Consider the following 8,340-nt stretch of genomic DNA (forward strand, 5'->3'; position numbering starts at 1 on the left):
AGTTCTGGGGATCTTGTGCCTATAGCTGACAATATCGGCTAAAATCTACTATGATGATAGATCATTTGTTAAGTGTTTTTCCCACTATATATAATATATATTTGTTCTTATATATTACATATAGTAAATAAATAACAAATATGTATTTAATAAGAATAATAATAAAGGTTAGAGGAAACTTTAGAAGATGATTTCTATGTTCTTGGCCTTGATGGTGGTGACAGTGTCTTGGTTTTGTTGTTTTCTTTAGTTGCTAAATCCTGTCCAACTCTTTTGCAGCCCCATGGACTGTAGCTGTTAGACTCTTCTGTCCATAGGACTTTCCAGGTGAAAATACTGGAGTGGGTTGCCATTTCCTTCTTCATGGGGAACTTCTTGACCCAGGGATGAAATCTGCATCTCCTACATTGCAGGCAGATTCTTTTCCACTAAGTCACTTGGGAAGCCCTTCCTGATTTTATACTTATTCCTAAATTCCTCAAGTTTTATACCCTACATACAGCTTTTTACATGTCGTATCTTTATTTTAGTGCACAGTGTTTTACATGTCAATCATACCTCAATAAGTGATATATCTCAATAATTTTAGAAAGGTGAGATTAAGGTGTTGAACCACAGTTTTAGGTAAAATTTGTAAAAAGTAGAGTCAGGAGCAAGTTTATGCACAGATTAAAAAATAGTGTTGTTTGTAAGTTTAAAGTTCTACTAAAGATAGTGGAAAAAAGTAAAAAAAAAAAAAAAAAAAAAAAGGAAGGAAAGAAAAGATAGGTGACAGACTAAATTCCAAGATTTCAGAGATTAAGTAATTTAATTGAAGGCAGAGGAAGTTTAACTGAAATAGAATTGAAGTGAGATTCTTTAAGTTTCAAAGAATGTTTTGCTTGATTTTAGAAAAAAGTATCTAAATTCTTAGAAATAATCATAAAAGATTGTTGGCTAGTGTAGTTCTGAGCATCTTAATAAACAATTTAAAGCTCTGGGTCAGAAGTTAATTTGTATATTTTTGTCTAGTAGAGATTTGAATAACCACAGAATATATAGCCCCAAATATTTTGGTTTATTGCCTTGTGGAACATTAACCAGTTTTTAATAAACAACCATAAATGTGTACTTTTCCTAAATTTATTTATTAAATTGTCCATGTATACTAAACTTCTAAAGTTTTTGTTTGAATTTCAACATCTATTGGTCGCCTCATGATGAGTTAAATAAAATCTCTGACACATGTTTATTTTGCATATGCTCACAAAGAATTAAGCACAACCATTCAATTTCATTATCAGATTTTGACCTAGAAAAGAGAAGAATCAGAGGAACATTAATAATGATCTTTTGTTTCCTGTGAAATACAGATTAGAGATGATCTCTGAGTTTTTACATGACAAATCATAATACTGAATTAAATGGAAACACATGTAATACAAAATCAAGAAACATTTTCCTTGCAGTCAGTATATTATAATATTGACCTTATAGATGTCTCAGATGCTGTAAAATGTATTTCACTTAGCAGTTATATACTAACACACTAGGTAAAGAAGATGGCACTTTAACATTCAAAGCATATTTCTGCTATATGGCTATTAATATTCTTTAGGACTGAATTACTCTGTAATTTGGCTATCCCAACTAATTCGCCTTTGGAAACATTTTATATATTAATAAAATAGGATGATTGATTTCATTACTTATAAATATAGTAAAATTTTTGGAAACCAGATTGGAGCTTATTTCTCAGCTCTGATGCTTAAATTATCACAGCATGAACCAATCATATATTAAATATTTCTTATTTTCAAATATTGCACTGTGAAACTGGGTTATTCATGGTTCTTCCTAAGAGAATTATTATACAAATAAATTTAGTTCAGTTCAGTTCAGTTGCTCAGTCGTGTCCGACTCTTTGCGACCCCATGAATGGCAGCACACCAGACCTCCCTGTCCATCACCAACTTCCGGAGTTCACTCAGACTCACGTTCATCAAGTCCATGATGCCATCAAGCCATCTCATCCTCTGTTGTCCCTTTCTCCTCCTGCCCCCAATCCCTCCCAGCATCAGTCTTTTCCAATGAGTCAGCTCTTTGCATGAGGTGGCCAAAGTACTGGAGCTTCAGCTTTAGCATCATTCCTTCCAAAGAAATCCCAGGGCTGATCTCCTTTGGAATGGACTGGTTGGATCTCCTTGGAGTCCAAGGGATGCTCAAGAGTCTTCTCCAACACCACAGCTCAAAAGCATCAATTCTTTGGTGCTCAGCTTTCTTCACAGTCCAACTCTCACATCCATACATGACCACTGGAAAAAGCATAGCCTTGACTTGATGGACCTTTGTTGGCAGAGTACTATCTCTGCTTTTGAATATGCTATCTAAATTGGTCATAACTTTCCTTCCAAGGAGTAAGCGTTTTTTAATTTAGTTAGTATCTATAAAAACTTTAGGGTGTTACCTAGCACAAAATAAAATTTCAAAAATTGTTATCAGCTATTACAACTTTAATTACTACTAGTAAAATATGTTTCATGGTGACACAACAGTATTATAAGGACTCAGTGCACATTAGCTATTGATATTGTCAGGTGAGTGTATGCTTCTCAGTTTTTGTCTTGTCACAACAAAGATTTGGAGTGACGGACATTAAAGTCCCCTTGGTGTGTCACAGCTCTCGGGTCTTGGACAGACCATGTTATAGCTCTCAAGTCTCAAATGGACCGTGTTATAGCTCTTAGACAAATCAGTATTACAGCTCAGTGTTACAGCTCTATTTTATTTAGAAGATAGCAGGAAAATCCATCTTCGAGGCATGAGGGCACCTCAGTTCAAAGACACAAAGAAGAGCGCCCCAGGGTGAGGAAGGAAGAGGGAGAGGGAGGAGGAGAAGGAGACAGTCCTTGGCTCCTCCTTTTATATGTTTTCTTCCCCTTGGGCCTGCCCTATGCAAATTGGGCTCAGACAGGAGTGCTGTTCTACCTGAAGTCCTCACTCCTGTCCTCGGACCTTTCTTTGACCTTTCTTTGTTCTATTTTCGTGGACTTTTCTCTTCCTTGTCTTTTAAGCACTGCTGTTTTGGACTTCTTTTCTCTATTCTAACTACCTAACAACATGAAATATCAGAAGGCTTAAATATAAAATTTTCAGAAATATATAAATGTCTAAGTAGCAAAGATAAAAATTAGAAAAATATTTTATCAGTTTTTCTTTAAAATTAAATTATTTTTCCTAAAATCTTTACAGAAAATCACTTTAATTTCTAATAAGTATAGATTATTTTCAAATATCATTATATTATTTATATTTTCTAAGGAATTTAATTTTATAAGTAGTGATCTTATTTTTACTGTTGGTTTGTTCAGCTAAAACATTAAATACTAAAAACATTTACCTTATATTATACCTTGCTAGGGCTTTCCTGGTGGCTCAAATGGTAAAGAATCTGTCTTCAATGTAGGAGACTCAAGTTTGATCTCTAGGTCAGGAAGGTCCCCTGGAGAAAGGCATGGCAACCCACTCCAGTATTCTTGCCTCAGAAATCCCATGGACATAGGAGCCTGGGAGGCTATAGTACATGGTGTCATAGAGTCAGACATGACTTTGTGACTAAGCAGCAGTAGCAACAGCAACATATTAAAATAAATAAATAAAGCAAAAGTATGATGTTGGTCTCTTATCTTTAATTAAAAAAAAATATATATATATATATATTTTTTTTCATCAATGGAATATTAACCTGCAGCTGATCTTAATTGCTACAAAGTGCAGTTTTAGGAAACAGGTTTTTGGTCTTCTATAGAAAGTCAGCTTTTACTTCAAACAGGCAACCTCACCCTGGACTATTAACAAGTTTTACATAATTAAATGGGCTTTCTGGCATTAGATAAGGAAGAAGTTCTGTAATATTCCAGGTAAAAACATGGATTATATATTTAAGTCTTCCTTTTAAACTGAGATACAGGGCTTCCCTGGTGGCTCAGATGGTAAAGAATTTGCCTGCAGTGCAGGAGACCTGGATTCAACACCTGGGTTGGGAAAATTCCCTGAAGAAGGGCATGGCAACCCACCCCAATATTCTTACCTTGAGAATACCCATGGAGAGAGGAGCCTGGAAAGCTACAGTCCATGGGGTCCCAAAGAATCAGACGTGACTCAGTGACTTAGCACAGCACACATACTGGCCAACATTTAAAAATAAAAGCTAAGTGGGCTTTCACTTCCAAATATGATCAAGAACAGGGTCAGAACCTACATTCAGATGTTCACAACTGGAAACCTGGACAAAAAGATATATTGCCTAATATAGGCAGATCTTGGGCTTCCCTGGTGGCTCAGTGGGTAAAGCGTCTGCCTACAATGCAGGAGACCCGGGTTCAATCCCTGGGTCGGGAAGATTCCCTGGAGAAGGAAATGGCAACCCACTCCAGTACTCTTGCCAGGAAAATCCCATGGACTGAGAAGCCTGGTAGGCTACAGTCCATGGGGTCGCAAAGAGTCGGACACAAATGAGCAACTAAAGAAATAGCACAGGGTTGCTGTGAGTGTTATATGCTGTTGGATGTCACTTTCCATGTCAGGAAGCAGGGATGTGGATCCCAAACAGAGCCTTACAACTCCTCCTGAGTTGAGATGATCAGAATTCAGAGAGGCAAGGTGAGGTGTCTGTAAGTTGCAAAGCAGAGGTCCACAGAGAAAGAAAGAATGCTAAAAACATGTGCAGGCATCCTGTTGAGTCAGCTGACTATTAAAACATGCAGGCATCTTGTGAGATTACTGAGCAAAGAACTCATGTGGAACAGAGATTTGTTTAAACAGCTGAGTAGAGAGTCCTTGGTCATCATGTGGGGTTTGGAAAGGAGATCCTAGAAGGGTCAAATCATTAGTAATAAGGAAAAATTATTCCTAAATTGAAAGCTGCCATGTACCCACCCATTGAAAGCCTTAACATAAGCTTCTAAGGCAAGGGTGTACAAACTTTTCCTAAAGGGCCAGCTGAGAAATATTTCAGTCTTTGCAGACCATATAAGATATATGTTCATGCTATTCTTTGTTTTTGTACTGTTTTGTTCTCACAGCCTTTAAACATATTGAAAGGTTGTTGTTGAATTACGACGCTGGGATTCTTGGCCCCCGGAGGAGAAGAATTCAATCCGGGGCCAAAGACGAGGCTTGATCACTCAGAGCTTTTGTGTAATAAACTTTTATTAAAGTATAAAGGAGATAGAGAAAGCTTCTGACATAGGCATCAGAAGAGGGCAGAAAGAGTACCCCCTGCTAGTCTTTAGCTGGATGTTATATAGTCACCAGCAGTCTGTTAATAAAAGAAAGGAATGTCTCAAAACTTAGAATGGCACCAGGCCCCTTACCCATAGGATGTATTTTGGGATAATCTTGGCTCCAAATGGTTCATCTTGGGCCATAAAAGGATTAACTTGAATCTTGAAGAAGGGCAGAGCACCATACAAATAGTGTTATTTACATAGATTAGAGGAACAATATCGGAGTATAACACACTGGTTTATCAAGTAGGTTCTGAGCCAAAAGGCGGAACCGACTTGAAGACAGAGTTTAGGGTAAATGCATAGTACATTAGCATAGCCTAAGATAAACATTTCCATAAGAAAAAGGCATTTGTTAACTTCAGGTGAAACCAGGTGTCATGGCAACACAGAATTTTAAGAGAAACCTCCTTTTAAATTTGTATAGAGAAGGAAAAAATATCACTACTTTGTTTCCTCCTGCCGCTTAAGGGAGATAAAAATATCTGACATTTGCAGGCTATTTCCTCCATTTGGAGACCCCTGGCCTTCCTGCCTGTTACCCTCTCAATATGTAAGGACATGGCAATATACTCCAGTATCCGTGCCTGAAAAATTTCATGGACAAAGGAGCCTAATGGGCTACAATCCACAGTATCACAAAGAGTTGGACATGACTGAGCGACTGAAAAACAACAACAACAAAATAAGTGTTAAGTGTTAGACTTTTTTTTTGTTGTTGTTGTTGTTTTTGGTGTTCAGTCACTCAGTCATGCCCAGCTCTTTGTGACCTCATGAACTATAGCACAGCAGGTTTCCCAGTCCTTCACCATCCCCTGGGGCTTGCTTAAACTCATGTCCATTGAGTCAATGATGGCATCTAACCATCTCTTCCTCTGCAGCTCGCTTCTCCTCCTGTCCTCAGTCTTTCCCAGCATCAGGGTCTTTTCCAATGAGTTGGCTTTCTGCCAAAGTATTGGGACTTCAGCATCACTTATGGTCAGTACTTTATCAAACTACTTTGTAGTGACAAACATGTTTCCTAAACATTGCTCCTTTAAAAGGGAATATAACTAAAATTATCAGTTAATTCAACATGAATCAACAAAATAATCTGTCTCTTAGTCTCAAAGTACTACAAAAAAGAAAGCTTTTTTCCTTTATATGAATTAATTATACCAGTTTTCCCAATTTATTTTGTCTTATAGTTAACATTTGTTTTTATAAAATCATTTTTAATTTAATTAGAGGCTAAATGTTTTACAATATTGTAATGTTTTTTGCAATACATTGACATGAGTCAGCCATTGGGTGTACATGTGTCCCCCATCCTGAACCTCCCTCCCCATTCATCCCTCAGGGTCGTCTCAGTGGACCAGCCCTGTCTCATGCAGTGCCCTGTCTCATGCATCAAACCTGGACTGGTGATCTATTTCACATATGGTAATATACATGTTTCAATGCTATTCTCTCAAATCATCCCACCCTCAGCCCCTCCTACAGAGTCCAAAAGTCTGTTCTTTACATCTGTATCTCTTTTACTGCCTCACATATAGAGTCATTATCACCATCTTTCTAAATTCCATATATATGCATTAGTGTACTGTATTGGTGTTTTTCTTTCTGACTTACTTCACTCTGTATAATTGGCTCCAGTTTCATCCACCTCATTAGAACTGATTCAAATGCATTATTTTTAATAGCTGAGTAATATTCCATTGTGTATATGTACCACAGCTTTCTTATCCATTTGTCTGTCGATAGACATCAGTTGTTTCCATGTCCTGGCTATTGTAAACAGTGCTGCGATGAAAATTGGGGTACACATGTCTCTTTCAATTCTGGTTTCCTTGGTGTGTATGCACAGCAGTGGGATTGCTGGGTCGTATGGCAGTTCTATTTCCAGTTTTTTAAGGAATCTTAACACTGTTCTCCATAGTGGCTGAACTAGTTTGCATCCCCACCAACAGTGTAAGAGGATTTCCTTTTCTCTGCACCCTCTCCAGCATTTATTGTTTGTAGACTTTCTGATAGCACCCATTTTGACTGGCATGAAATGGTTCCTCATGGTGGTTTTGATTTGCATTTCTCTGATAATAAGTGATGTTGAGCATCTTTTCATGTGTTTGTTAGCTATCTGTATGTCTTCTGTAAAGAAATGTCTGCTTAGCTCTTTGGACTATTTTTTTTTATTATTATTGGGTCATTTATTTTTCTGGTATTGAGCTGCATGACCTGCTTGAATATTTTGGAGATTAAATCTTTGTCAGTTGCTTCCTTTGCTATTATTTTCTCCCATTCTGAAGGCTGCCTTTTCACCAGGGTTATAGTTTCCTTTGTTGTGCAAAAGCTTTTAATTTTAATTAGGTCCCATTTGTTTGTTTTTGCTTTTATTTCCATTACTCTGGAAGGTGGGTCATAGAGGATCCTTCTGTGATTTATGTCACAGTGTTTTGCCTATGTTTTCCTCTAAGAGTTTTATAGTTTCTGGTCTTACGTTTAGATCTTTAATCCATTTTGAGTTTATTTTTGTGTATGGTGTTAGAAAGTGTTCCAGTTTCATTCTTTTACAAATGGTTGACCAGTTTTCCCAGCACACTTGTTAAAGGGATTATCTTTTCTCTGTTGTATATTCTTGCCTCCTTTGTCAAAGATAAGGTGTCTATACAGGCATGGATTTATCTCTGGGGTTTCTATTTTGTTCCATTGATTTATATTTCTGTATTTGTGCCAGTACCATACTGTCTTGATGACTGTAGCTTTGTAGTGTAGTCTGAAGTCAGACAGGTTGATTTCTTCAGTTCCATTCTTCTTTCTCAAGATTGCTTTGGCTATTCAAGGGTTTTTTGTATTTCCATACAAATTGTGAAATTATTTGTTTTAGTTCTCTGAAAAATACCATTGATAGCTTGATAGGGATTGTATTGAATATATACATTGCTTTCGGTTGTATATTCATTTTCACTATACTAATTTTTCCAAGCCATGAACATGGTATATTTCTCCATTTATTTGTGTCCTCTTTGATTTCTTTCATCAGTGTTTTATAGTTATTTGTTTCTTTGTTAGATTTATTTGTTTCTTTAGTTAGATT

General features: G+C 36.8%; 1 non-coding gene across 1 annotated transcript; it reads left to right on the forward strand.

Annotated features, from left to right (window-relative positions):
• The first annotated feature begins 4,308 nt into the window (after nucleotides 1–4,308).
• Nucleotides 4,309–4,380, forward strand: TRNAC-ACA. Its single transcript has one exon. It is a non-coding gene; the product is annotated as a tRNA-Cys (tRNA).
• The last annotated feature ends 3,960 nt before the right edge of the window (nucleotides 4,381–8,340 follow it).

Source organism: Oryx dammah, unplaced genomic scaffold (genome assembly GCF_014754425.2).
Source record: "Oryx dammah isolate SB20612 unplaced genomic scaffold, SCBI_Odam_1.1 HiC_scaffold_3, whole genome shotgun sequence".
In the NCBI taxonomy this organism is placed as follows: Eukaryota; Metazoa; Chordata; class Mammalia; order Artiodactyla; family Bovidae; genus Oryx; species Oryx dammah.